Source organism: Thermobia domestica, chromosome 7 (assembly GCF_964235325.1).
Source record: "Thermobia domestica chromosome 7, izTheDome1.hap1.1, whole genome shotgun sequence".
In the NCBI taxonomy this organism is placed as follows: Eukaryota; Metazoa; Arthropoda; class Insecta; order Zygentoma; family Lepismatidae; genus Thermobia; species Thermobia domestica.
Genome location: NC_137460.1, coordinates 37,976,677 through 37,998,580, shown reverse-complemented (window position 1 = coordinate 37,998,580; position 21,904 = coordinate 37,976,677). Strand labels below are relative to the sequence as shown.

At 34.3% G+C, this 21,904-nt stretch overlaps 1 protein-coding gene across 1 annotated transcript in view; it reads right to left on the bottom strand.

The window, feature by feature from the left end:
- LOC145690012 (uncharacterized) overlaps nucleotides 1-21,686 on the bottom strand; it is a 44,711-nt gene extending 23,025 nt beyond the window's left edge. Inside the window, exon 1 of the mRNA XM_081764492.1 lies at nucleotides 21,229-21,686. The gene's annotated coding sequence lies outside the window, so the exon portion shown is untranslated. The remainder of the gene's footprint in view (nucleotides 1-21,228) is intronic.
- Between the last annotated feature and the right edge of the window lie 218 nt (nucleotides 21,687-21,904).

Below are 21,904 nucleotides of genomic sequence, written 5' to 3'. Positions count from 1 at the left end.
ATATAACCAAATGCATGCCAAGCTTAGCTGAAGGTAGGTGAGACGGATTCGTGGGCTGGTACCTCTTTCTTTCTGGTATCGTCGAAAGAAAGACGTTGTTGCCACATTTTTTTTTTCAAAAAAATCTTTTATAAATATACGATAGCATAGAATAAGCATTATTGTGAGATCCATATTATAAAGAAGACCATTGTAATAGCCAGACTCTTGCTTAACCTTGCTTGAACTCGTCAAAGTAAACAACCACACTTTCGATTTCGATTGAATGCGCCAATAGAGAAAGTGTTGGGGGAGAAACTCTAAATTAACCTAAACTTCCCAGGCCCTACAGCCCACGCGGAGGAATAATGCTCGCTAAATGGCGTACGTTCAACTGGTCATGCATGATTAACTCATTGTTTTACCACGACGTTTTATTTCTGGATTTCTAGACCAGGTGTTGCTTGTTGTTAATTCAAGTAGCTCCCTAATTGCATCGCAATATTGAAAATTCTTCGCCCAACGTGGAATCGAATCCGGGACCATACTAAGAAATGCGCTCTAATTATTTTGGTAACTTGGGAGCCCTTAGTTTGATATTAAAATACTAATTCGGCTTAGAATCCATAAGTTATTTGTGATTATGCAGGATGCATTATTGGGATACTTTGTTGAAACCGATAAAAGTTTTTAAAGAAAGAATATCCAGATACGTTTTACCCAATCGGCTTCTAGCTCCATTCTCCTGTGTTCCCAAGTTCATGGCACAAGATAAGGACTCAGAACGGCGGTTCGACAACTTCGTACCATTTCTTTTCTCACTGAAGGTCCCTGCGTGGTTAGTTCATCGTTCATGGTGACACTTTTCGTAGTGCACATTATTCTATGCAGTATAATTTTTTATGCAGCAGATTTCTTTACGCAATAGAAACTCCTTATGCACTGAAAGACCTTTATGTAGTAGAAATTTCTCATGCACTAAAAGACCTTTATGTAGTAGAAATTTCTCATGCACTAAAAGACCTTTATGCAGTAGAAATTCCTTATGCACTAAAAGACCTTTATGTAGTAGAAATTCCTTATGCACTAAAAGACCTTTATGCAGTAGAAATTCCTTATGCACGATAAGACCTTTATGCAGTAGAAATTCCTTACGCACTAAAAGACCTTTATGCAGTACAAATTCCTTATGCACTAAAAGACCTTTATGTAGTAGAAATTCCGTATGCACTAAAAGACCTTTATGCAATAGAAATTCCTTATGTACTAAAAGACCTTTATGTAGTAGAAATTCCGTATGCACTAAAAGACCTTTATGCAGTAGAAATTCCTTATGCACTAAAAGACCTTTATGTAGTAGAAATTCCTTATGCACTAAAAGACCTTTATGCAATAGAAATTCCTTATGTACTAAAAGACCTTATGTAGTAGAAATCCCTTATGCACTAAAAGACCTTTATGCAGTAGAAATTCCTTATGCACTAAAAGACCTTTGTGTAGTAGAAATTCCTTATGCAGTAGAAATTCTTCACATAATAGAATGTTTTATATAGTAGAATTTTTTTTAAGCATTAAAAATTCTTTACGTAATAGAAATTCTTTATCTAGTAGATTTTTTCAAGCCATGTTAATTATTTTTGGAGTAGAAATAGTTTCTGCAGTAGAAATTACAACGAGATACTTTGTATCGGTCGATAATTACCTGTATCTTGGGCAGAAAGTGCTTTTACACAAGCACTATACCTAATATAATGTTAACTAAAAATAACAAAAGAAGAATGTTTTTAAGATGTAAGAAATATATATTATTATTGTATAGTTGGTTGCTATGTAGTTGTTTATGGATATATAATTAACATGTATGATTGCAAGACAGTTTGTGTGAATATACGTTAAAAGAGAATCAACGAATAAATTATCTAACACTTATCATGAACTTGTAATTTCAGTAGAAAAGGTGATAATACTAGTGAATATAATTACGGAAGATATTTTAAGGTGTAAACGATTACTGCCACTAAAAATTTACTTATATTATTAGCCGAACCAGGGTTGACGACTACCTTTGGTGAGTCGTTGTAAAATTTTTGGTTTACCTCACCCGGGACTCTTGTAAATTCATATCCCGAAGTCTAAAGTAAGGGTGAATTTACCTCTGTAAGAAGGTTCATGAATACGAACTCAACTATTCTCAGAAGTGGCAGAGTAATCACAAGAAAAATTATGATCGGTGAGATAGTAGAAAATGAAACTGTTGACAGTGTTAACAACGAGCAAAATATAGCTCCCATTACACCCGAAATGTTGACATTAGAAGACAAAATTTTAATGGCATTACAGCGACAGGAACAAAGCCGAAAAGACGATTTAGAAGCCATGAAGCAAAATTTGACTCAGGTGTCCAACGAATTAAAACAGACGGTACAGCAGAAATCCGAAGAATCAAGTAGACAATATGAAGAATTAAGTAGACGATTGGAGCAAATAGATCAAAAATCAGAAGAGACGAAACAATCTGTTATCCAGGCTGTGAGAGACATCACATTACAGTTTGATGAAAAGCTAAAAAGATTATCTGAAGATTGCCAGGATAATTACAACCATGTAATCCAAGAAGTCAATTGTGTAAAAAAGGATTTGGAAGTAATAGAATCTTCTGTTTGTCAGCAAAAGATTCAGGTCACAGATAATTCTAACCAAATACGTGCAAATACTCAATTGATATCTACCTTACAAGAGGAAATTAGGACGTTACAGATTAAGGACAACGCATATCACAACAACATGGTTAATGATCGTTTGGAGTTCCCTTGTTCACAAGAGATGCCCTCGCATTCACCCGCAGCAGATCGACGTGGACCTTACGTTATCTCTTCTTCAAGTAATCCATCCGATGAGGACATTATTTTGGAAAGAATCCATCCAAGGAATACAGATGGGCGGAAAAGAGATGGTGGAACCACGCATAACGCAGTAGGTAGAAATTATCACTCAACACGAAAACGAAATGGTGAAAGGAATGTAAAGTTAAGTGTAAAGATGAGCGAAATACGTGCTATGAGTAAGTTTAATGGTAAATGTAATGAAAATGCTACTTCTTTCCTAGAAAAATTTCAGGATGAGTGCAGTATAATGTGTATAGATAAATCGCAATATATGAAACTAATCCTTCATTTATTACTCCCACCATGTTCTTTATGGTTTAAAGCAGTACGAGATCACGTCAATACATATGAGGAATTCAAAGCCGCGCTGATTGCAAATTACGAAAACGACTTTTTACTTGCAAACAGAGATGCCACGATTAGAAACCAACCTTTTAATCCTCGTTTGCACAAATCTGTTGTTGATTTTGTTGTAAATACGTATAACGAATTAAAAGTCGTAAATCCGTTGCAATCGGAATCTAGAGTGATTGCATCTATTCGAAATCTACTACCGTTTAAATTACAACAGATCCTGTTTTCTACGCAGTGCATGAGTTTTAATCACTTATTAATGCTTGTCCAATGTTATGAAACTCAATATCAGGCACTGAATCATCAAGCGGGAGTAGGTAAAATTAAAAACAATTCAGATCACCTTGTACCTGTTCGTAATCTAAATATCCGTAATGTGAACGATACGGAACATAACCTAATTCGAGCAAATTTAAACAATCAGAACGAGCAAAATAGGCAAAGATATGTTGGGAATTCACCTAACCTAACCAATCGTGACAATAATTATGTCAGATCACATAACCAAAGTAGATTCAAAAATAGACGAAATACATGGCGAAATTCCATAAATACAGTAAACTACATGGATAGACGTAATCGTAATTCAAGAGATTGCACTTCGTATCAAAATCAAGATACTGACACAATTCCTGTACAGAATAACAATGCGGGACATAATCATGATTGTGCGGTACAATGTACTTTATTGGAACCATATACGAGTATGAATTTAAACTAACTGCAGCTGATGTGGTAGGGGTTAAACCCATATCAGCTATAGATTCTCATGAACATTTATCTTCAAATTTATGCGATAATGTCAAACCCATATCAGCTATTGATTCTTATGAACATTTATCTTCAAATTTACGTGTTCATGTTAATGATGAGAACGACCTTTTACATAACGTATCTGTAAATAATGATTCGGAAATAGCAGTCAATAGATGTCAGTATCAATTTATGCCTGTAGTAAATCGTTGTTGGTTCAAAGATGATAATGTCAATGATGGTTTTGGTGTTGAAGAAAACTTTGTATTTTTAAAATCATATAGTACTGCTAGAATACCCGTCAAAATAAATGGGTTAAGCACAGAAGCTTTATTGGATACAGGCGCAAATGCCTCTTTATTATCATATTCGTCATGGAAAGCAATTACTAGTGATTATTCGAATTCTAAATTGCAAAAAGCTGAGAATCTCATTATAGTCGATTTTACTGGTAAACATAAAAAGAGAGTAGCCGGAATTACTCGTGTGACAATAGCTATTCAAGATTTTGAAATGTCAATGCCTATTCTAGTGATAAAGGAACTGAATGAAAAACTAATTATTGGTTTAGATTTATTGTCTCAGTTGCGTGTCATGCTCGATTTCAGAAATCAAACGTTAACTATACCCGGCATACCTCAGGAAATCGTTCAGAAACTTCTTCCTAAATCTGATAATATTGCTTGTCAATATAATAATGTTCCTAATGTATTGAATAATGTTTCTGTAAGGTCAGAAAGTGATAAATTAAATGATCAACTAACGCAAGTCACACAAAATTTGATGAATTCAAAAGATGATGTATTGTTTTCTGAGTGTGTTAAGTCACTTGAAAGTAGTCTTGATTTTATAGAAGATACAGTAAAAACTCACTTTAAGGATATATTATATAAACATAAAAATGTCTTTTCAGAACGTCCTGGGTGTTGTAAGGATTTTGTTTATTCTTTTAAGGTTAAAACAGACAAACCTATTGTGACTAAGCCCTATATAATTCCCTACCGATACAGGGAAAATGTACGTCAGCAAATTACAGACATGTTAAGAAATGGGATCATTAGGCCTTCACGAAGCATTCACCTTAATCCATTACATGTAGTTCCTAAGAAAAATGGTTCTCTACGTGTGGTTTTGGATTTGAGACGCACGAATTGTCATATTGATTTGGAACAAGTGAGGTATCCTCCAGTGGAAGAAATATTAGCCTCTTTACAAGGAAATGCAGTATTCGGAAATTTAGATCTAGTACTGGCTTATAATCAGGTCGAATTGCATGAGGATTCGAAACCGTACACGGCATTTAGTTTTGAAGGTCACTTATATGAGTACAACCGTGTAGTCTTTGGGCTTATCAATGGTAGTGCGGCGTTAGCTTCCTGCTTAAATAAAGTCTTAGGTCAAGACTTACGCAACAACGTGATAACCTACGCTGATGACATCTTGATAATGGGAAAAAACCCGCATGAATACTTGAAGTACTTAGATATAGTTTTAGATAGATTGGAAAGTTCGGGTCTTACTATCAACCTACAGAAATCCAAATTTCTACAAAATTCTATAGAAATCCTCGGCTACCAAATTGATGCATCTGGTTTACAGTTCAGTCAATCTAAAGTGCAAGCAATAGAAGATCTGCCTGCGCCGTTAAATGTGAAACAGACACGGCAAGTATTAGGGCTCTTCAATTGGTTTCGCAAAGCCATCCCGCGATTTGCTGAGATAGCCCAACCTTTATTTATGATTATAAAGAAAGGAGTACCATGGCAATGGGGTCCGATTCAAGAGCATAGTTTTAATAAGTTGAAGGAGAGCGTAAAGCGAAACATCCATTTGAATCACCCTCGATATGACGTTCCTTTCTATGTCCAGTGTGACGGTTCTCAACTTGGAATTTCTGCAGTACTCTGGCAACCAAATCCAACCATTAAGGAACCGGCCGTTATCCATTGCGCTAGCCGTACTTTAAAGAAAGCTGAGAAAGGATACACAACGACAGAAATCGAACTTTTGGCCGTACGTTTTGCGATACAAAAATTTGCTCCATATCTCAGTGGATGCCATTTCATAGTACTTACCGACCATAATTCATTACGATACCTTAACAGCATACAGGGATATAATAACAGACTACTTCGTTGGTCGTTAGAGCTTCAGTCTTATGACTTCGAAGTACAACACATTAAAGGAGTAGATAATGGACCCGTAGATACCTTATCACGTCTGTTTCCTGGAGAAGAACAACATATCTTGTCCATCAACGAATTTAAGGTCTTACAGGATGAAATAGCTACCATTTCAATGGAAGATCTAAGAGAACATCAAATGAATTATCATGAATACAACCAAATCATGGAACATTTGTCTTCATGCAGTACGGAATGTAATTGCCCCAAACAATGGAATTCCAGATTTAAATTATCCAACGGAATTCTACTTATTAAAGATTTTAAATTCAAGTCTAGAAACAAAATTTGCATTCCACCTACGTTGACAACCCGCATATTAAAAGCTTATCATGACGATTTCGGTCATTTTGGTTATGTAAAAGTATGTGCCTTGATTAATAAATCTTTTTATTGGAGAGGAATGAGAGCTCAAATCAAAAATCATATCAAGGACTGTATTGAATGTATGCGAATCAAACATAACTACCAGGCTGTACAAAAACCGATGCTCTCAATAACGCCAGAGAGACCACATTCGTTCTTATCTATCGATCTATATGGACCGTTACCACGAGCAGCTACCGGAGAAACTTATCTACTTACTACTATGGATATCTTTTCGCGCTATGTAGTAGCTTATCCTCTGCGTAGAGCAACGTCCACTGCTATCATAAATAAAATCTTGAACGTATACATTCCACATTGTGGTCCTATCGAACACATATTATGTGATAATGGTTCACAGTTCAAAAGTGATGTGTTTATCAAAGCAATGAACAAGGCTAACATTAAAATCCATTTCGTAACTCCGTACCATCCTAGCAGCTCTGTTGTAGAAAATGTGCATCGTAATTTTGGTATGTTGTTTCGACACTTTTGCAAAGATAAGCATGCCGAATGGATTAAGCATGTCAATCAAATCACGTATCTTTTGAATCATTCGATATCAGACACTTTGGGCGTGTCTCCTGCTAATGTACATAACGGTTCTGATTTGATTTTCCCTGTGGAACAACATTTTAATGTCAAGTTAGAAGATTCGACAATCGTAGATTCTTCGAGTTTAGTGAATATGGTAAAAATTCGAAGACACAACAAATTTTTGAAACGTAATTCTCAATTAGAGTCTTTACAAGAAGGAAAATATCGGATCAAGATCAATGACTTAGTTTTTGTTAAACAACATCCACAAAGTAATGCGTTGTTAAAGAAGATTTATAAATTTTGTGACATTTTCTCAGGTCCTTATTTATGTTTCAAGGAAATAAACCCTAAAGTTTTTGAATTGTTGAACGCTAAGACGGGTACGTCAATTGGACTTCGTAATATAGATGAGTTAAAGGGTTGGAGACCTACCCAGTATACAAGAGAAAGATGGATGTGTGTAGTGAAAAGATTAGTTACACCTGACATCCTTGCTCAAATTAATAAGAATGAAGGAGACTAAAAGAAAAAAAAAGTGTGGACTTCTGTTTGTGTAAAAATAAGTTTATTTTCTTCTTTTTGCTCGTCCGAACGTAGGTTACATTTAATTTTTGATTTTTACTTAATTTAATTTTCTTTAATTCTCATTAACCAATGATAATTTCCAAATGATTTTTTTTTATTCTGTCTTGTTGATGTGAAGAATTATAAGTCGATTCATAATTGATTAAACACAAAGGCTATTTTTATTATATTGATTTGCGTTGAAACTTTATTGTCAAAGGTAAATGACAATAGAATGATGAATGTTTTAATATAAATGTATCTATATAAAATAATTGAACAAAATGATATATGAGGTGCGATCAAAATGTAAAGGACACAATTAATAGAATACCATCATTATAAACGGACCAGTAGTTCTTAAATATAAAAGTCAAGCTACCTTGTAACTTTTATATCTAGTCCCATTATCGGGCGACATTTTTATACAACGAGATACTTTGTATCGGTCGATAATTACCTGTATCTTGGGCAGAAAGTGCTTTTACACAAGCACTATACCTAATATAATGTTAACTAAAAATAACAAAAGAAGAATGTTTTTAAGATGTAAGAAATATACATTATTATTGTATAGTTGGTTGCTATGTAGTTGTTTATGGATATATAATTAACATGTATGATTGCAAGACAGTTTGTGTGAATATACGTTAAAAGAGAATCAACGAATAAATTATCTAACACTTATCATGAACTTGTAATTTCAGTAGAAAAGGTGATAATACTAGTGAATATAATTACGGAAGATATTTTAAGGTGTAAACGATTACTGCCACTAAAAATTTACTTATATTATTAGCCGAACCAGGGTTGACGACTACCTTTGGTGAGTCGTTGTAAAATTATTTATGCATTATTAATTCTTTATGTTATAGAAACTTCATATACAGTAGAAATTCTTTATGCATAGACATTTTTGATGCAGTAGAAATTCTCTCTGCAATAATAGTTCTTTCTGCAGTAGTAATTCATTCTATAGTAGAGATTACGGTAGGTGTGTAGAGCAAAGAAAATGAAATATTTCAATTTAACGTTCCATTATTATGCCCTTTAGGCTAAGGGAAACGAGGATTAAGGCAAGTGGATGATGATGGAAGAACAGGTAGAATGAAAATGCGAGAGGAAACGAGAGTACCCCGAGAAAATTCACGGACATGATGTTGTCCACCACAAGCTTACTTGGTCGGGGATCGAACAAGGGACCCCATGCACCAGAGGTAAATGCTCTACCACTGAGCCACCTTGCCCCCTGTAGATAAAAGAGCCCATGGTTTCTTGGTTCAAATTTGACCACAACGTATTCCTGAGGTTCCAAATAGTGCTTTTTAAAAGCATTTTTAGACTGGGGAAACCTCAAACAGTTGCCCAAAAATATAATAAAATTTACCATCTGTGGGCGGGCTTGATAAAAGAGCCCGCGGTATTTCGGCTCAAATGTGATTACAATGTGTTTCTGAGGTCCTAAATAGCATTTCAGAAATTTTCAGATTGTGGAAACCTAATAGATTTCAAAAAAACTATGATATACCGGTAATTGTTTTCTGAGTATTACGTATTATTTAAAATAATAGTAATAGTACAATTTGCTCGAGATCTATCGACCAGTTTCTAATATTCTAAACTGAAAATAAATTGAACAACCAAACAGTTTCACCTTTTCTCCTATCTTCATTCTCTTGAATTTAAGTAAAGAAGTCTAAAATTTAGAAAAGATCCTTCAAGTGACATCATAACTGTGAGATTTCACAAAGTTCAACGTGTTATACTAATCAAGAGTCAATGTTTCTAAACAAATTTAGGGAATTCTACTGTCAAACCTTTTCTAAAAACACTACTCAAACATTAAATGTATAATTAAATGTAATATGATTTGCACCAAGAGAAATACAGTTACCTTCATTATTCCTCACCTCCATATAAAATAAGGTTCCTAAAATAGATTATAACAAAATTTTCTGCATTTTAAAGTTTCCACAGCTTGATTTTTTTTCCTGAAAACATTGTTTGGGACTCAGGCAAACATTGTTATCAAATTTGCATTGAAAAACTGCCGGTTCTTTTGTTTTTCTACCCCGACCATTGACAGTAAATTCCATCGTAATTTTGGGGAAGCTTTTGACGTTTCCTCGGTCTGAAATTCTCTTAGAACACTATTTGTGACCTCAGGAACAGATAGTGATTACATTTGAACCAAAAAAGAAACAGATAGTGATTACAATTGAACCAAAAACGGAACAGATAGTGATTACATTTGAACAGACAAAGGAACAGAGTGATTACATTTGAACCAACAAAGGAACAGATAGTGATTACATTTGAACCAAAAAAGAAACAGGTAGTGATTGCATTTGAACCAAAAAAGAAACAGGTAGTGATTGCATTTGAACCAACAAAGGAACACATAGTGATTACATTTGAACCAACAAAGGAACAGATAGTGATTACATTTGAACCAACAAAGGAACACATAGTGATTACATTTGAACCAAAAAAGAAACAGGTAGTGATTGCATTTGAACCAACAAAGGAACACATAGTGATTACATTTGAACCAACAAAGGAACAGATAGTGATTACATTTCAACCAACAAAGAAACAGATAGTGATTACATTTGAATCAAAAAGGAACAGGTAGTGATTACATTTGAACCAACAAAGGAACAGATAGTGATTACATTTGAACCCCAACAAAGGAACAGATAGTGAATACATTTGAACCAAAAAAGGAACAGATAGTGATTATATTTGAACCAAAAACCTGAAGGAGCTTTTATCTATACTCCTATAGGAACTATCTATACTTACTAATTCTTTATGTAGATATTCTTTTTACTTTTGAACGACGAAAAAAGGGAGGAAAGTATAGTAGTAGTCAGTGGCGTATTTAGGGGGATGGGTATCGGGCTCAAGCATTTCCTACCCGAAATAAATTTGTTATATGCAAAACTTCATTAAAATTCATCGGTATCCAAAAGGAAAAATATAAGTGTTGTGCATACCCCCTCGAAACAAGATCCTAAATACGCCACTGGTAGTAGTATAAAAAAAACATTGAATTCCAGATCTCAACCCATTTACACGTTCCCTAGCCCATAGCCAATACCGAAAAAGTGATTTTTCGACATTGTCCGTCTGTTAGTCCGTTTGTCCTGAGGTACACTCACCTAGTGGCCATACCGTTCAATTTATCTCAATCAAATTTTAAACTTAAGGTTTTAATGTGATCCTTTAGAGATTTCTTTCCGAATATTCTTCCTATCCTTAAAAATAAGGGTACTTAATGGTGAAAATAAAAAAATGCGATTTTCTTAAAAACTGCTGGAATGAATTTATTTATATTTCATAAATCACTTTTCCAGAAACAACTCCATTATGTGGTACACAAGTAATTTCTCTGGGAAAAATCAAGAGAAAGGATAGTTTATTTTGGGGGATAAATTTTCATTTGGACGATTTTCTCAAAATCAACTAAGGTAATTTTGTTCATACTTCATAAATAAATATTTTATTAATAATGTGACATAGCTCATTTTGTCCTGAAAAATGTACGAGGGGTGAGTTCAAATTCTTGGGGTGATTTTTTTCAAACAGATTTCTCAGAAACGACTCATGTGATTTTGTTTATATTTCATAAGGGATGTGTTCTCATATTATGTAATGCTGCAAGGCGGAGGAAGGAGTACGGTCTTGAGTTACGAAGTGTGACAAGAAGGAGAAGGGAGTTTATACCTTCGTTACGTAACGCGTTTTTTTTTTTTTTTTTTGCTGTAAGTTTTATTATTCTCAGGTTTATATGCAATATTTTAAACAAATAACTTTATTCAGTTATTTTCTGTTTTTATAAATAATAAATAATTATTTCTATTGTTTTGGAACATTGTGAACATATAGCCTATATAAAATGTATCATGCAGAAAGGATTCGAAGATTGCTAGACACCAATATGACTGGTGACGAACTCTGCATGTATAACAATACAATAAAACTCCATTTTGTGGCTATCGCCGCATTGCATTTACGGTACACGAAGCTTTTCTGAAACCTGAAAGTAGTTGTTAGCGATCGTAACCACCGCTTAAAAATCCCCTTTCCTTCCCAGCTGGTATCACTCTTTCTCAGAATATGATTCAAAAATTTTGATTCGGCATTTGTAACTGTGTTGCTATTTATTAGAAATACATCAGATTATGGTCATATATTCGGCATTTGTAACTGTGTTGCTATTTATTAGAAATACATCAGATCATGGTTATAGTATCCGACATTTGTGACTGTGTTGCTATTTATTAGAAATACATCAGATTATGGTCGTAGTATTCTACATTTGTAACTGTGTTTCTATTTATTAGAAATACATCATATTATGGTTATAGTACTCGAATAGATTATCCACTCTGTTCTTCTAAGGAATTTTTCATGTGAAATACAAGAAACTCTTTTCGCGAAATAATATTTTCCGCGACGAAACGATCCACGATATGTAGAGCAGGCAGAATGAGATATTATGTAAAAACCGAATTCGTCGATATAATTTCGTACTGAATTTTAGGGTCTTTGGATTGGAATTTTCCTGGATAAACCGAGTTTATTCCCATTCTGACACTGATTTAGGATAAGAAGAATTTGAAAAGGGATTAACTGAAGTCCTAAGTCTAAAGAAGATGCTCGAAACCTTGTTCACAAACTACGCTTCTGCTCCTCCACGTGTGCAGCCATGTCGAATCTGAGGTCGACGAGATCTTTACATCCTTGAAATTGGTGAGAAGCATCCTAGATCTCAGAAGAAGAGGTCAATGTCAGTTCTTTGGATCTTGTTTCATCTGCATCTTCCGACAGTACCTCCTCCTTGCCAATCATCAGTGACCTAAAAGAATCGTTTCGGTCTTCTTGGGAAAACAACAGCATGCAGTTTCGAAGAATTAATACTGGTTAATTAAATAACCTTATGGAGTAAAAATATTATTATGGCACTACCATTTTCTAATATTTTGATTTGTTGGCGAAAAATATACTACAAATTTATTCAGAATAGAAACATTTTGTAATAAAATGTTCTACCATTAAAATCAGATTTGATTGTAATATCTCCAAAAGTGAGCAAAATTAGTGAAAAAACAAAAATCAAAAAACGTTACGCGACAAAGGAAGGAGGAGTTCGGCCTTGCGTTATGACTAGAATACGGCGCATTTCTAATAAATAAACAAAATAAATATGTCACAAATGTCGAATACTATAAGCATACTATGATATATTTCTAATAAATAGAAACACAGTTACAAATGTCGAATACTACGACCATAATCTCACGTATTTCTAATAAATTTATATAGATATATAGAAATACAGTCACAAATATCGAATATTACAACCCTAATCTGATATATTTCTAATAAATAGCAACACAGTTACAAATGCCAAATATATGACCATAATCTGATGTATTTCTAATAAATAGCAACATAGTTATAAATGCCTAATATTATGGCCATAACCTGATGTATTTCTAATAAATAGAAACACAGTTACAAATGCCTAATACTATGGCCATAACCTGATGTATTTATAATAAATAGCAACACAGTTACAAATACCGATTACTATGGCCATAATCTGATGTATTTCTAATAAATAGCAACACAGTTACAAATGCCGAATATATGACCATAATCTGCTGTATTTCAAATATATAGAAATACAGTTACAAATATCGAATATATGACCATAATCTGATATATTTCTAATAAATAGCAACACAGTTACAAATCCGAATACTATGCCCATGGCCATGGTATTTCTAAACTTTTATATATATATATATATATATATATATATATATATATATATATATATATATATATATATATATAAAGAATATCATGTTTCGGAAAATTTCTTAGACAACTATAATATCCAATCACATACTAGGTAGAGGCTTCAATAAACATTTCAATTGGAGATCACAATTCAATTCACAACCGTTCCGAAGATATTTCTGTGAATTTTTTAAAAGAATTGTTGCTTTCCTCTGCTCCTATAACTTTACAAACAATAATGTTTTGGTAGATATAGTTACGATAAACGCTTGCAATTACATAATTTTTAAGCAGAGTTGCAAACTTTACCAATTTTTATCGTATCTCCTGAACGGTTTGAGATATTAAATTACTGTAAATGACATTATGATCTTTACATCAACTGAAAACCATTCAAGTGGTTGAATGTAAGAAACTTTTCGAAACAAAGTCTTTTGGAAAATTAGTCGAAGTCAGGTCGAGTTTCGAGTCGAGTCGAGCCAAATCGAGCTAAATTCTGTGTGTAGTTTCAACTACTATCTTCAAGTATCCTTCATAATCAATATAATTACCAATACTACTACTACTACTACTACTACTACTACTACTACTACTACTTATTATTATTATTATTATTATTATTATTATTATTATTATTATTATTATTATTATTATTATTATTATTATTATAACAACACCGTGTATAACAATGAAAGATAGGCGATTTGTATCTGAATACTAAAAACTGTTACCTGCTGATCTCGGTCGTCTAGAAGCTTTCAGGAGGCATGGACATCGTTCACGAGGCTCTGGGTTTGAGTTCCGGGGGAGCAAGTATTCGGGCTCGAGCCAAAAATTGTTAATTATGGGACGCCTATCAAACATGTTCAAAACTGCTCGGCCCGGGTTTAGGGTTGTTAACGGCTTGAGTAGCTCGGCTCATAGCTCATTCACTATCGAGCCAAACTGAGAAGTGAGCCGAGACAACAGCTCACCCAACCGAGCCGGTTCGAGCCGATGGCTCACCCCCAACCGAGCTGTTCGCTCACCTGAATGAAGCCGAACCAGTTAACATCACTATCCGGGTTCGGCTTCTGCTTGGGCTCAAAAAAATCGACCGTGTAGGTCTCAGCCTTGATGGCAAAACTACAGTATATACTTATATGTGTGCTCACAATATTTGAGGTTATCTCGTTGTAAAAAAAAAAAAAATGTCGTTTCGTTATCGAGACGAGACGAGATGCAAGTAGTGTTTCTTCTCGCGAGCACATTAAAAGTATTCTACATTACTGCTTACATTCTTCATGGCTTTCGCTTTCCAGTCTAATCAGGCCATGATTTCAAAACGAGTTAAAACGAAATGAATGAGTGAGCTATTTATCAAACTCGACTCGACTCGAAACTGGACATCAAAAACAGTGACTAGATTCGGAACTCGACTCGAGAAAATTACCTTTGACTCGACTCGGAACTTGAGTCCAATAGAGTTTTATCTCGACTCGTACTCATTCCTAATACTAACTAAAATACTTTGGATGTATATTGCCTCGTCCGCCTCACTTGCGTTAGTACTGTGATAGAGGTCTCGCAAATTTTGTTTGTGAAGAATTGTTTGCGATACTGTACACTGAGAAAAATCCGTTATCCGGACAGCAGACAAATATACGGATTTCATATGTTTACTACGGAAATCTATAAGGAGCATACGTTATCCATGTGCTAAATACACTGCCTTTTTCCGGCTTAAATGTTACATTATAAAACATACGTTGTCAGATATACGTTTGTCTCAGGATGTTACATATAATCAAACGATAAATCCAAAAATTACAAAATATACGCTTGTAATCTACGTTTTTACGTACACCACATACATCTTTTTTTCTCTGTGCAGCATCCTTAGTTTGTGACAGTGGATAAATAGTGTGTCATAGTAAATTATTGTTCTATATGTAGATTTGAAATATGTAATTAAAAATATGACGTAGTGCCATTAAAAATGATAGTAGTTGGCAACACTGTTAAGCTGGCTGTGTGATAGGGTACATAGAAAAAACCTTCCTGTTGATATTAACATCTCACAAAATTTCATCTTTTTAAAACCTATTAGTTTAAAACTTACAAGAGCATTTGAAAATAACTTGTCGATTCTGCACACTCGCCGTATATGATTGACTAATGAAGAAAGTTACGCAATGCAATACTTTACATCTTTAGTTCAGCATCATCATTTCAAATTTTGCTTACGGGAGGGAGACCCTACGATATAACTAGAGTTTCACATTTTTCGTTTGTGTATCATTATCCTAATGATTAAAATGTAAAAAAATAAATAAGTAAATAAAAAATCTCCAACTTAGGATGCAATTGCCCCTGTGGAACCTCAAATAGGGTCCCTATTTAAGGCCACTGAATTTCAAAGAGTAATAAAATCAGAATTTCCATGGTGGACAGAGCATGCCTCTCGCGTGGGAAATGCAAATAGACTTTCCAGAATGTCAGTTGGAGAACAACTTTTTGATAGACCAAGAAGAACGTAGGCGGAACAGAAACAGAATATTCGGAAGATGAATAATGGCAACCGTTGTTAGCATTAGGGTCATTTCAGATTTTGCCACGGGGGTGAGGGGCAAGATAGTCCACCGACATAAGACTTTCACTGCTTTGTTAGTGTATTAAAGTACATTAAAAGAAAGTATAAGTATCTCAAAGTTAGAGGAGCATTTCCCCCTCTGTCCTCCCCAAATGACGCCTCTGGTTGTTAGATTGGTTTGATCATATAGGATACAATCTAAACCAGAGTTCCTCAACCTAAGGGTGGCGACCCCTAGGGAGGTCGCGAGAGGGTTTCATGGGGATCGCGAACATAAGCAGAAGAAATAAATATAGTTAGAATCTAATACCGGTAAATATTTTAAAATATTATTTTGAATTTTGTCTGATAGGCATATTTTTATTGTTTATACATACTATTAAGAACAACAAAAAATAGGTGTACTAAACATTTTCAACAGGTGCAGAGTTATTTAAAAATCAACTTAAATGAAAGAGTTATGATATGAAACTATAAGCACTGTATATTCAAATACCAGAAAAATACAAATTCAACAAAACTTGCATATTGATATACAATTAAAATTTAAAGCTAATGATATACCTGAGCATGGTATGATTTTACTAGTGCGGCAATGCCCGGTTCAATCTTCGTGACTCACATTATCAAGTCATTTAAAATACTCAATTTGAAAGAGTAATAAAATCGGGATCCCGTGGTGGACAGAGCATGTCTCTCGCATGGGAAATGCACGTTTTCCTAACCAACATTAGAAATCACTATTTTTTTTTTATCATATGACCCAATATTAAGGGAGTTATGAAGTTTTAAAAGTTTCAAACGGTTTCCATTTTGAAACACCATGACGGATCAGATTCGATATTTGTAATATGAATGAACTGACCGAATTTGGTTTTAATCCATTCGCTTTTAGGAAAGTTAATGTATCCACTATGTACAAGAAATGGATTCTACTTTTATAGAAACAGGTTTATATCGTGAGATCTCCGCAATAGATGTATTAAAAATCCTACACAAGCTAGAAACTAGAAATTATAAGGCGGTCGCTGGCAAGAGGATGTGATAAAATGGGGGTCGTGATAGGAATTAAGTTGAGAACCACTGATCCAAACAAACGAAGAATCTCTGTATTCCTTACGCTACAAAGTAAGGTTTAGTTATAAAGGGCAGTAAAGAAAGACCATGTGTAATTTGATAGAAAAGAAATTTGGCAACACTGCGGAAGTTGCGTTGAAAACGGTGTTTTGGCAGTCAACCAGGAGCAGTTAAGCGATTATTGCTGTTTGGAGCGATGATATCGAGTTGATTTTCTTTGGCCTCGAACGTTTAAACTTGGCCAATATTAAACCAGACCTACTTCTTTTTTCTCTCTCCTCTTTGATTTCTTCAAAAAATTATTCATTTTGACCTAGAAAATTAGATAAGCTTAATTTAAAAGAGATTCTATCATACAGTGAGTTTCTTTTCTTTTTTATTCTTTTCGCTGTCATTGATGATAACATGCAAGTTGAAAATCAACCATCATAGTTAACGAACCATTAATCTATTTCTTGTTTGAAAAACATAGGAAGCTTACGCGATTACGTAAGTCCTGTAACTGTTTAGTTAAATAAAAATAAACGAAAAAATAAGAGTCACCATATATTTAGCGTTGGTGTATTGTTTCAAGAACTTATGGACTACTGGTGACTCGCAGCATCAAAACTGTCCATACTCTATAGTCTTCTCGTGTCCTAAGCAATAAAATATATTTTTGTGGTTGTATGCTTAAATGACATGAACTTTTTCCCTCCCTGTCTCTCTCTTTCACATTGAACCAAGTAGAATTGCATCAAGCAGAGAGGTACGTGTATTCATCATAGCGAATTGTTGCCTGTAAAAACAGGGGTTGTGATATTAAAGAAATGTGTACATCCTGATTCCGAATATTACTTCAATATTTAGAAAACACAGATAGGAAATTATCTTCTCACCTTTCATATTTATTGCTTTAACACTTTGACTGCCTATGATCATTTTTGAGGATGGACCATGGCGCCAACAGGCTACGAAACGATATTCAAGTAATACGTACCTAGACAACTTAATATTCAATATTCCAAGTTTTTTGAACCAGATCTGGCTTGTGGCGGGGGAAAAAAATGCGTGATCTACATATGGCTCGCGGGGCCTCAGAGGGACAAATTTTCGTCTAGGCCCTGTAAACCATATGTGTCTCGCATGAAAAACAAGGAAATTGACACTTTTTTATTAATAATACATTGTTGCATAAAATTAAAATATATTTCTTTTACAATTTTAATAGTATGCAACAATGTATTATTAATTTTTAAAAAGTGTCAATTTCCTTGTTTTTCATGTGAGATACATATGGCTCACAGGGCCTAGACGTACATTTGTTTCTCTGAGGCCCCGTGAGCCATATGTGGCTCACGCATTTTTCCCCACCAGGAGCCAGATGTGGTTCAAAAACTTGGAATATTGAGGTCTCTAGGTACGTATTACTTGAATATGCTAAATTCTAAAATGCGAAGTACCACAGCTGAATAAAAGCCCAAACAAGTTGAATTTTCGCATTTTCAGCAAGTTAACATTTTCACATGTTTTCCGTGGATATGGATGCATAATTCCAAAAGCTAAAGTGCATGCAATATAGTCACACGACTCAAAATATCGTATTGAAAAAGAAAACATAATATTTTTCGTAGGGCCTCAGATAAGTACCAAACAAGAGTCAATGCGTGAGCCATATATGGCTCATGGGGCCCTACGGTCAGGTTTAGTGTGAACCATATATGGCTCACGGGACCTCACCAAGCAGTTTAGTGTTAGCTACATATGGCTCACATGGCAGTCAATGCGTTAAGCTTACGCTCGCTATTATTAGCTCCCGACATACGCAAACGGGATATTATACTGTATGTACCGTATTTTACGGGTTATAAGACTTCTTAATTTTTAAGCATTAAAAAAAATACCTAACATTTTAACCATTTTTATTAGCAAGTGTTCGCAAGCTTGTGAATCTTCGCAACTCATGTTCGTCCCATTGATGGACTGCTGCTGCCGGTTGAATCCAATGTTGCCAATTAGAGATATCTCTCCGCGGCATCGAATATACGGCCATTTTTAAAACTCGCGGGAATTTTAAATCAAACACTGGACATTTTTATATTAATTTCGAGAATAAGACGCACATGAATTTTGGAGGCAAATTTTAGAAGAAAAAAGTGCGTCTTATAGCTCGTAAAATACGGTATGCATGTGTGCGTGTGTGTGTCTGTATGTCATACTTTATTTCTCGGTATTACTGGGCAGATCTAAACCAAATTTGGTACGCAAGTACCCGTGATTTAAGGAAGAGATATAACTATATTTGGTTGTCGGACTCGGCTCAAGTAGCCTTATATTTGGTACTTTATTTCTCGCTTACTATTGGCCGGATCTGAACGCAATTTGGTACGCAAATAACCCGTGTTCTAAAGAATAGAAAATCGCTATATTTTGTAGCCGAATGCCAGTTGGAGGACAACTTTTTAATAGACCAAAATTTTTTTAAAAAAATAAAAAAACGTAGGCGGAACAGAAACAGAATATTCGAGTAATTGCAACAGTACCGTTGTTGGCAGTAGTCATTTCAGGTTTTGTCAGGTGAGGGGCTAGATAGTCCACCGACATAAGATTTTCACTTCTTTGTTAGTGTATTAGCGTACAATTTATTAAAAAGTATAAATGTCTCGAAGTTAGAGGAGCGATTTCTGCTCTGCCCTCCCCGAATGACGCCTCTAGTTGTTAGATTGGTTTGCTCATATGGGATACAATCTTAATAAATATACTCCATATTTCTGGATAATCACAATAACATTTTAAAACACATTTTTCTGACCAGAACAAAATGAATTATTTAATAACTATACGATTTTTGTTACGGTTTCAAGGACCTAACGTCCTCTTCAGCAGACATTGAGAAAAGACAGATGACAGCAAATCTTATATCTTCCTCAGCCGTTAGTTAGCATTTTCATTAGCGAAAAGAAATGAAAATGCTAACTAACGGCTGAGGAAGATATAAGATTTGCTGTCATCTGTCTTTTCTCAATGTCTGATGAAGAGGACGTTAGGTCCTTGAAACTGTAACAAAAATCGTATAGTTATTAAATAATTCATTTTGTTCTGGTCAGACAAATGCGTTTTAAAAGGGATACAATCTAAACAACAATTTAAACCATGGTTCTCAACCTGGAGGTCGCGACCTCTAGGGGCTTCGTGAGGAGGTTTCGTGGAAGTCGTGAAGATAAACAGAAGATATAAATAACCTATAATTAGAATCTAATACTGGAAAATATTGTTAAATATTATTTTAAATTTTGTTCTGATAGGTATATTTTAAGTTTTATACATACTGTTAAGAACAACAAAAGATAGGTCTACTAAGCATTTTCAACAGATGCAAAGTTGTTAAAAAAATCGATTTAAATGAAAAATGTACAATATGAAACTAATGAGAACTGAATGTTGAAATACTAGAGAAATAGAAATGCAACAAAATCTGCATATTGAAATACAATTAAAATTGAAAGCTAATGAGATACCTGAGCATGGTGTGTACGGTACGGTTTTACTAGTACGGTAATGTTCGGTTCAATCTTCATGACGCACATTATTAAGTCATTTAAAATACTCAATATTTTTTTTTTTAAACAACTGTCCGAGTTTTTAAAACCAAAATTAGAAATTACTTTTTTCTTATCATATCAACCATAATTAAGGGAGTTATGAAGTTTTAAAATCTTCAAACGGTCTCCATTTTGAAAGAGTATGACAGATTGGATTCGCTATTTGTAATATGAATGAATTGACCAAATTTGGTTTTAATCATTTGCTTTTAGGGATATTACTGTTATCCACTATATACAAGAAATGAATTCTACTGTTGTAGAAATAGATGGATATCATGAGATCTCCGCAGTACGTATATTAAAAATCCTACACCAGCTTCTTACAAACCAGAATTACAAGGAGATCGCTGGGAAAAGAATGTAATAAAAATGGGGGTCGTGATAGGAATTAAGTTGAGAACCACTGCCTTAGAGATTTTCAGAGAACGAGGTAAAAAAAAAAACTCATCATTTATCAAAATTTATCCAAATTTGGTTATAACTATTAAAAAAAAAAAAACAATATGAACACTTTTCGATCACATTTGGTCCCACAGAGATTTATACTACATACTTACGTAATATAGTATCTGCAGAAGCTGAGAAGATGTTTTGTTGCCAGGAAAAAACGGTGTTAATGCCAAAGTAACAAAAATGATCCAACCAATATGTTTACCTACGAAGAACTTAACGTACTTTAGCACAAAGGAAAGGTAAGAAATTTTTCACGCTGTACTTTTTCACTTCTTTCAGTATACTGTTGTTATACTTGTATATATAAAAGCGAAGGACACTAAAACACACAAACAAAGTGTTTAAATGTAGTATAATGTCTATTTCTTTGAACAAAGACGTATACGTAATTTTAGTGTAACATAAATTTACTTGTTTCTCTTTTGAAGTATTGATTGAACTCAAAAAGTTAGAAAACAACAGCGTGACGCATATAGAAAATGGATGTTACTAAACCTTGTTCTCTTGTAGTTCGATTATATGTGCGTGTGTTCGTTGCAATCGCGTAAGACGCTAAATGTCGTGTTTTTCGCCTTGTGCAGACGACACATAATCTCAACGGCATGTGGTCTCTCTCTCTCTCTCTTTCTTTCTATCTGTATGTGTCTGGCTGTGAGTATGTGTGTGTGTGTGTGTGTGTGTGTGTGTGTAAGAGAGGGTTTTATTTTTGTATTTGTGTACGCATAGAACTGTACGGAGAGAGAAGGGGCAGAAAATTCTTCCTAAATAAGCAATTAGTCA